Consider the following 8,878-nt stretch of genomic DNA (forward strand, 5'->3'; position numbering starts at 1 on the left):
GCCCCGCAGGCCCAGCCGCAGGAACGGGCCCTGGAAGACTGGCCAGCTCTCAGCCCGGCCAGGGGCGGTCCCAGCAGCTGCCCAAAGGCCCCACCTCCCTCCTCTCGCCCCAGGACCAGGGTGTGGCACCTGTTCCTGGGAGCCCTCTGCCTCTTCTCCCAGCTCCTCCCCGCCCTGCTGGGGAATGCGGGCTCCTTGGTGGGTGCGGGCTCCAGAGTGCTGACCAGGAATGCTGACACTTCCCGACGGCCACAGGAGGAGAAAGGTCGTCGGGAGACTGGGCCCCTTCCTGGTGGGGCGGGTCGGCCACGGGCACAGCCAATGACCCGGCCGACGGCTCGGCCTCCTGATTGGAGCCGGAGGGCCGGGCTCCTGAAAATGTGCACCTTCGTGCCCTGGCTGCGTGCTGCCTGGCGGGGACCGTCCTGAGGGACCCTGGGGAACCTCCCTTCCTCTCTGCCTTGGCAGTGTCCGTCCCCTGGCAGGGTAAGTCCTGGACCCCCGGGGTGCCACAGCCCGAGTCCCATGCTGGATCACCTGTGGAAACAGGTGGGGTGCTCTCCCAAACCGCCCTGGCAGGGAGCAGCAGAGTTTAGGTGGCCGAGGGAGGGCCAGCCTGGTGTCCCCGCTTCTGAGAAAGGGACTGAGAGCTCAGCGGTGCAGCTGGACATTGTCAAGGTGACCATTGTAGGGCGGGGAGGCGCCTCCCCGCAGGTAGGGGGACCTGGCGAGGGGCCAGACGCAGTGGCCTCGGGTTCTGATGTTGTCCGCCCGCCGAGCCCCAATTCCATCTGCAAGAGGAGAGTGCTGCGCTCGGGCCAGCACAGTGTCCACGTGTGGTCAGCGGAGGCCGGGCCCTAGCTTTCCCTCCCTGCCCTCCCTGCAGGTCTGCTCTTCTTCTTTCCCCAGCCCCCATCCAGTTCCCCCAAGGGCCAAAGTCCCTGAAGCCCTGGAAACCACCCCTCCTTCCCAGGGGCTGGGCCTGAGAGCGAGTTTTGAGCTGGGAGAGAGGAGCTGGGGCAGGGCTGACCAGGGGGTGAAGGAGAGCTCTGCCCTCCTGGTCCTGGAACCCTGGCCCTGGGCTTTGCACAGGCTGTGGGGGTGAGGGGGCAGCTCCGTGGCCCCAGGCAAGGCTGCACCTCTCTGAGCCTCAGTTTCCACGTGCACAGGGAGCCTGGTCGTCCCTCCCTGTCCCTCAGGGGCTGTGGGAATCCCGTCCCCATGCGTGCGGCCCCGGGCAGAGCATTGTTTTCAGGGTTGTTTGCCCAGTTGTTTATTTATATCAGATAGAATCACGGATATTTATTTTACACTTTGGGTTATAATCTAATCTGATTAATTTCGTTGCTCAAAATTTTCCAGCCTCGGCCATTGGGAGCTCTTTCAAATGGCTCCTTTGTCACTCTGAATGGCCCCACCACTGTGGGGTTGCATTTACTCACTCGCTCATTTGCTCATTCACTTTTGTGGCCCTACGAGCCGGGCTCAGCTTGTACACTTTCTGGTCTAGTCCTGGAATCAGTCGTTTCCCAGAGCCCTGATTTCTGTCACTGGAGAATGGTCTTAGCAGCCCAGGCCTCTGTGCTCTGGATTGCTCGCTGCTCCCTGGGGGCTTTTGTTCTCTGAGCTGACAGAGCCGGGGCATACGAGCCTGTACACTGACCTGCGCATGTACACGTATCTGTGAGTGTAAAGTGCAAACCCGTGTGTATGTGCATATCTGTAAGTTAGTATATATGTGTACCAAACCCATGTATACACACACACGTAGTATACTAATGCATGTACACATATCCATGTGTACACATGTATCTAATAAGTACCTCTGTTTGTAATGCGTATATCTATATTAAATGAGCTGTGAATTCATACTGAGGCCTCCAGCTCCAATCCACCTCCACGGGGCTGTGGCAGCCTCTCCTTGGTTTTCTGTGCCTCCCACTGTGACAGTGACACAGCTGACTTCCGCCACCCACCGTCCGCCCTTACTTAATGGTTCACAGTCGGGTACAGAAGTGAGGAATTTGTAACCGGCCCTGTAGGGAGCAGCGTGGTCAGCTAGAGCCCCACGCATCCGTGCGGCTCCATTCGCCGCAGTCTCTCAGACCCACCCGCGACCAGAGCTGCGCCGTGGCCCCCCTTCCCTCCCCTTCCGGGGCGGCCGCTCATGCATTTGCAGAACTGGTCACTGTGTGGTCACACGCTGCATCTATGCCAGGACTCCCCGTCCTCCTAAAAATTTTTTATTTGCATACGTTAAGGTTCGTGCTTGGTGCTGTAAAGTTTAGTGTCTTTTGATGAGTGTGGAGTGTCCTGTATCCACATCAGGGCGTCACTCAGAAGAACTCCTCCCCACCCTACGAAACCCCTCTGCCCCTACTCAGACCTTCCCAGTCTCCCTTACCAGAGGCAGCTCAGGTGCACGCGTTTGGACCCCTTGAGAGCAGAAGGGTGGCCCAACCCAAGGTCGCAACACAAGGTCGCTCTGCAGCTCTCCTTCCCACTTAGCGAGTCTCGCTCTTTCCCTGTTCCTCTCAGCTCAGAGAGCTTCACAACATTCTTTCTTTTTAAAATACATTTTTTATTGATTTTTCAGAGATGGGGAGGGAGAGGGAGAGAGAGATAGAAACATCAATGAGGAGAGTCCTCGATCGGCTGCCTCCTGCACGCCCCTGCTGGGAATCGAGCCCACAACAGGCGCACGTGCCCCGCCTGGGAATCGAGCCCGATGCTCAGCCACCGAGCAGAGCCGGCCGGGCAAGAGCCTCCGGTTCTTCAGTGCAGGCGCAGTGCAGCGCCGCGGGAGGGCGTGGGGTTGATCCCTGGGTTGTTTCCAAGGTGTTGCTGTTGTAAGGAATGTCCACGCCCTGTGGCCCTGCCAGCTAGGAGGGGGCAGGCCTCTGCAGAGCGACTCCCTGGAGGTGGCGTGAGGCGCTTGGTTATACGGGCGCTGCTGGCAAGCTGCCCTCGGATTGGCCCGGGCTCTGCTCCTCTGCAGCCAGCAAAGGTATGTATGCCGCCAGGTGCCAGGTGCCAGGTGCCAGGTGCCAGGTGCTGCGGGCTGGGAGTGACAGAGGGGCTGGGATCGCTCTGCACATCTGGCTGAGCAGAGATGGAGCATCGTTTCCTGTAGTTTAAGGGCACAGACAGAGAGGGGCTGCCTGCCCCTGGTCCTCACTGTTTATTGCAGAGCTGCTGGTGTTCTCTCCGACTTGGCCGCAGGGAAAACGTCTCAGGAGCAGTTCAATGAAAAACAGCTGCTCCAAAGGGGCCGGTCCAGCCTGGCTCTGACCGAAACCAACAGCAATCTCGTTGGTTAAAAATTAAAAGTAAAAGGACTGGAAACACCAGACGAATTCCAACCAAAGTACATTGTACAGCATATCTGGGGAGCCTCCCCCCGTCTGCTCCTGAGGCCCAGAGCTCTGGGGACAAGGCAGTCTGATCCATCCACATTCCTGGTGCCTGGCCCTGGGCCCGGCACGGAGCAGGGCTGGCAGGTGTGGGGCTGGGTGCCGCCACCGGCCCCCAGTCCTGCTCCCTTCCAATAATGAGTCTCTCCTTGTGGGACCCCCTCCCCCATGCTGGGGGGGGGGGGGCTGCTGAGTCTCCCAGATGCCCAAAGACAGAGCTCCAGAATCCCTGCTTCTCCTCACCAGGTCCTGCCAGAGCGAGTGCTGTGTGGGTCAGTGTGGGTCAGTGTGGGCATGTGAGATGTGACCACAGGCTGCCCGTTGTGAATGCAGGAAGGCCATGCCAGGGGCAGGAGGTGGGGGACGTGTGAGTCCCACAGTAGGTGCTCTGGCCATACCCCCTCCCCTGGAACATGACCCGTGAGACCTGGCAGCTGGGCAGCAGGCGTGGGAAGGGCGCAGGTGTGGGCGTCGGCCTGACAAGGGGCTGCTGCTCCAGGCAGTGAGTGAGGCGGTGGCCCCGGCCCCATCTCTGGCGTTTGGGTCAGAGGGCAGAAGGCAGAGTGCTGTGCCTGGGTCCTGCCAGGCCCTGTTCACACACCCTGGCAGGTCTCACCAAACGAGGCTGGGAGAGGTGTCTGGAGCCCATTCCCACCTGTGATTCCCTCCGACCCAGCTGCCTCCCTGGAGAGCCAGGAGGAGAGCAGGAGACTGGGAAACAGGCAGAAGGACAAGGGTCAGTGTCACTGGGACTTTGCCTGAACAGAGGCATGAGTTGCCCAGGGTCTCCCCTCCGCATGTCTGTTCGGGGTCCGGAGGGGCTTGGTTGGCTGCTCCCCTCATTGCTGGTGCCTCTGTGTGTTAGTCATTCAACAAACACTGCAGGGCACCCCATCCATGCCCTTGAGGAACTCATAGCCTCAGGGTGCTCCCCGTTTAACCACACGGCAGCCTAGATAGAGGCCCCGTTACAGCAGGGTGTGCCCGGGCCCGCGGAGCAGGGGAAGGGCCGCTTGTCCACATCAGCAAAGGCCTTGGAGGGAGGGATTCCCGAGGGAGACCTGTGGGAAGCAGGCAAGTGCCGAGGTCAGAGCCCGGAGGAGAAGGTCGCCAGGAAGGGTGGTGTGCGAATTCCAGGGCCACGGGGGGACACATGGATTCAGGAGCCCAAGGCTCCAACCATGGCTTTGGATGGGGGCTTGGGTGGGAACGGGTGGGGAAAGTGAAGGACCAGGAGCCGAGTGTGCAGGTGCCAGTTCCTGAGGTTCAGGGAAAGGTGGGAGGGCCGGGTAGCGGGGGCAGTTGTCCAGTCCCACCCAACGGCAATGCCCGGGGGCTGGCTCAGCCCTCAGGCCTGATATGGCCCTGGGTTGTCAGTGTGGACGCAGGGCTCCAGAAGTCCCACCGGCACACTCAGGTCTGAGAGGTGTGCAGGTGGGTGGGAGGTAACCCAGAGGCAGGAGGAGGTGCCGGGAAGGAGGGTGTGGCCCGCTGGGTGGGAGTGGCTGCAGAGAGGCCAGTGGGATGCCAACAGGGAGGTGACCATTGCATTTGGCAGCACAGTGGGTGCTGGTGGCCCTGGCTGGACAGTTTCAGGTTGAGTGTGGGGTGAGGTGAGGCTGAGGGAGGGATGTGGGCTGGCGGAGTAGATGCTCTGGAGGCTGTTCAGGGAGGGAGCAGGGGGACAGGGCGGAGCCCCCTCGAACCTGTCAGCAGCAGCCCAAGGATTGACCGCAGCACAGCCTGTGGGGGGACACTGGGGAATCCTGTGGAAATTCCCACTGAGCCCTCCTGACCCCACCCAGCCTGAAGTGACCGGGCCTGGTTTCCAGGGAGATGGGTCCTGACTGGAAGACTCACCCTCCCCCCTCCCCTACCCCCACCCCCTGGAGGCCTTTGGGGAGTGTGTTCTTGGGCTGGTTACTGTTTGCATACGTCAAGCTCAAAATCCACCTCCTGGTGGCTGGCTCCAGAGAAAGTACAGATTCCGGGGGGGGGGGGGGTCCCCACACCCTGAGTCAGGAATGTCAGGGTGCTGGGGAGTGAGGGCCGATGGGGTCAGGGTGTCCCTGGGGCTCATTATAAGCTGGGGTGACCTCTCAGACTCCAGGGGAAATGGCAGCTGTGAAGCACACACTGGGTCCCCCACTCTGTCTCCCCTGTGCACCCCCTGGTCCCCCATGACCTTGGGCCTGTCCCACAGTGGGAGATGTGGTAAGGAAGATGTACCAGCTGGGCCTTGCACCCTGTGTGGGCTCCAAAACAGCCTTGAATGCCTTTCTGACCAACTCCTCCCAGTGCCCCCTTGCCGTTATTTGGGGTGTTCGGGAGGGAGCACCTCCACTCTGAAAGCTCTGTTTGTGGAGGCCTCTCTCACCCTGGCCGCCCAGACGGAGGGGCGCTCTCTGGAGGAGTCCCGAATACCGACGGGCCCAGGCACCTGGCCAGCTGCCCGGCCAGCGGCCGAGTCAGCGATTCCCCGCCTCAGGGCTACACCTGCAGGCCGGATGGAGCCGGACCGAGGCCCAGGCCAGGCTCGGAGGAACTGCTGACCACTTCCTGCAGGCTGTGACCCGGCCTGGGGTGGCCATCGGTCATCTGAGAAGCCTGTTTGGTCCCGATATCCTTGTTTTCAAAGAGCAGTTTCTGCCAGCACGGGGCCTACCGCCCTGTTCATCTTTGACGGGAGGGTTTCCACCGCTAAGACCAGAATAACAACCCCTCTGAGGCTTCCTGGGAGCGGCCCTGGCCTCGCCGGGTCCGTGTGGCCAGGGCAGCAGGGCTGGGCTCCAGGCTGGCAGCTCCATCTCCCTCCCGATGCCTCTGTGCTCAGATGTGGGCGCGGAGGAACCCACTGAGATGGGCCCCTCCAGGCAGGTTTCTACCTCCAGCTACTGAGACCCGGGTGGGGCTCAGGAATGTGCACTTTGGGAGCTGGGGTCTTTGTCCGTTTGTCTTTCTGGGAACTGCATGGAGCCGAGTCACACCTGCATTCCACAGGTGTTGAACCCGAGCCAGCATGGATGGCGAATGCTGCAGGGCACGAGCCAGGTCAGGCGTGGGCGTGGTCCCCAGCGGGCGGGCTGGAGGCCGCATCTCAGAGCCACCTTCAGTATGAAAGGGCCGAGTGACCTCGGGTTAGGGACCTTCTCCTCCTGAGTCTCAGTTTCCCCATTTGTAAGCTGAAGGGCTGTGCTATCCAGTTACCCGTCTGGCCCACGTCGCCTGCTTTCTAAGTGCTGGTTCATGGTAATGCAGGTAACGTAACTACCTGTGTCCATGGCCATGACCAGCAGGAGGAGGGAGGCGGGACCAGCTTCCTTGTCTTGACTCAGCCCCAAGCACAAGGTGGCCTGCAGCTACCTGGTCATCAGTGCCCACTGTGCCCGCCTCCTGCCTGGTCATCAATGCCCACCGTGCCCACTTCTGCCCACTCCCTCTTAGACATTCTTCTGGGCTTGAACGTTAGACACCCCGATTCCAGTGTGTCAGGGAGCGCCTGTGTGTCGACCCCTTCCTGCTCCGGGGGTCCTGAGAGGCCTCTCCACTACCCGTCGCCCATTCTCCAGAGCAGCGCCCACACCCAGGGCCGAGCCCAGCCCAGCGCCCGCTGTGGCTGGGTCTGCTTTCCTGGGGTAGTGGCAGGGTTGTGGCGGAGACCCACCCCGCGGCCTGAAAAGCCAAAGCTGTTTACCCTCCGGCCCTTCACGTGGGCATTTGCTGCCCATGCCCTGGAACGGCCTGTGTGGCCGGGGCTGCTGAAGACAACCAGAGCCTGGCAGGTGGGGGAAGCAAGGACCACACTCCACCCCTCCCAGGCCTGAGGTCACAGGTCCTCACTTACATACGGCCTGCTGCAGATGAGCCCTCGGGGAGGGGGCCTGCCCTTGGTCTCCACTGCCCACTGCCACTGAAACTGGCTGTGAGGCTGAGCAAGCTGCGGACCTAGCGCAGGCTGGCCAGGTGAAGGCCAGGCTGGAAGGCCCTGTCTTCCCTCCCTGTCCCTCAGACAACACAACCATGTCCAGAGTCAGAGCTGTTGAGCTTGAAGGCACTTAGGGATCACCAAGCCCAACCCCATCACTGGAAAGGGGAAAGTGAAGCCCAAGGAGTGACAGGCCCCCCAGAGACACTTGAAAGTCAGGCTGGGCTGGGGGGTAGAGCAGCCTCTCCCAGGTGGGGCTCTGGATCTGCCCAGGGCCCAGCCTCCAGGAGGGACTCTGTTTGGAAAGTCCTCTGACCTGGAGGCACATTCTTCCTCTGGAAACCTGTTGGGGTGTGCTGTGCAAAGTTGGGGTATGCTGTGCAGAGTTGGGTGCATTCTGTGGAGTTTGTGTGCTGTGCAGAGTTGGGGTGTGCTGTGCAGAGTTGGGTGCATTCTGTGGAGTTTGTGTGCTGTGCAAAGTTGGGGTGTGCTGTGCAAAGTTGGGGTATGCTATGCAGAGTCAGGGTGCATTCTATGGAGTCAGAGTCCGCTGTTCAGAGTCAGGGTGTGCTGTGCAGAGTTGGGGTACATTTTGTGGCATCAGGGTGCACTGTGCAGAGTTGAGGTGCATTCTGTGGAGTTGGTGTGCTGTGCAGAGTTGGGGCGCGCCGTGCAGAGTCAAAGTGCTCTGGGCACAGTTGGGAAAGCTCTTGGAAAACCCCCTCTGGCTTTGGGCCACGGGCACAGCTGCAGAGACAAACAGGATGCGGGTCGGAGCGCTGTGGGGACAAAGGCCAGGAGAGGAAACATGTCCAGACCCTTTTATGGATGTGGAGCTGCTCCGGGGCTTCTTTCAACACAGTTTCCAGCAAAACAAGGGAGCATAAGCCAAGGGTCTCGTGTTCTGTGCTGTGTGAGGTTTGGGGCGCAGGCTGCAAAACTGGATCCCACCTCACAGGTGGGGATGGAGGCTGAGGGCAAACCTGGGCGCACCTCACAGACGAGACGGAGGCCAAGGGCAGGCCTCAAAGGGGCCGGTCTCAGTGCCCCCACCCGATTCTCTCCGCAGCCCATGGGGTCTCCCTGGGCGGCGAACAGCCCAGCGCTGTGCCGTGGGTGAGTGTCTGGGCCAGGGGACTGACCTACCAGGCCTGTTCCCCCTTCTCCATGTGCCTGAGCTCCGTCCCCTGGCCTCAGGGAGGCTGGACACTGGCGTTTGTAACACGGACAGACATCTAAATTTGGCTGCGCTGAGTGCTCTGCGCTGGGCCGGGTAGAGAATCCCCACATCCAGTGAGCCCTCATGACAGCCTCGAGCAGGAGCACAGATGACCCAACCCCCCTGGGACTTCTCTGGGCAAACAAACGCCCAGGCCGTGCCACCTGCCCTGTAGTGCCAGTGTGCACAGTGGATGTGGTGCAGGTGGTGGGCCCGGCTCCTGCCCTGAGTGGCAACCGGCGCTGGAGGGGAGAGCCCAGGGCTCTGCCTCCGTGAAGACGGCCACAAGGTGAGCCGAGAGGCCCCCAGTGCAGCTGGGGA

This window comes from Miniopterus natalensis, chromosome 1, assembly GCF_054644295.1.
Source record: "Miniopterus natalensis isolate mMinNat1 chromosome 1, mMinNat1.hap1, whole genome shotgun sequence".
NCBI classification, from domain to species: Eukaryota; Metazoa; Chordata; class Mammalia; order Chiroptera; family Miniopteridae; genus Miniopterus; species Miniopterus natalensis.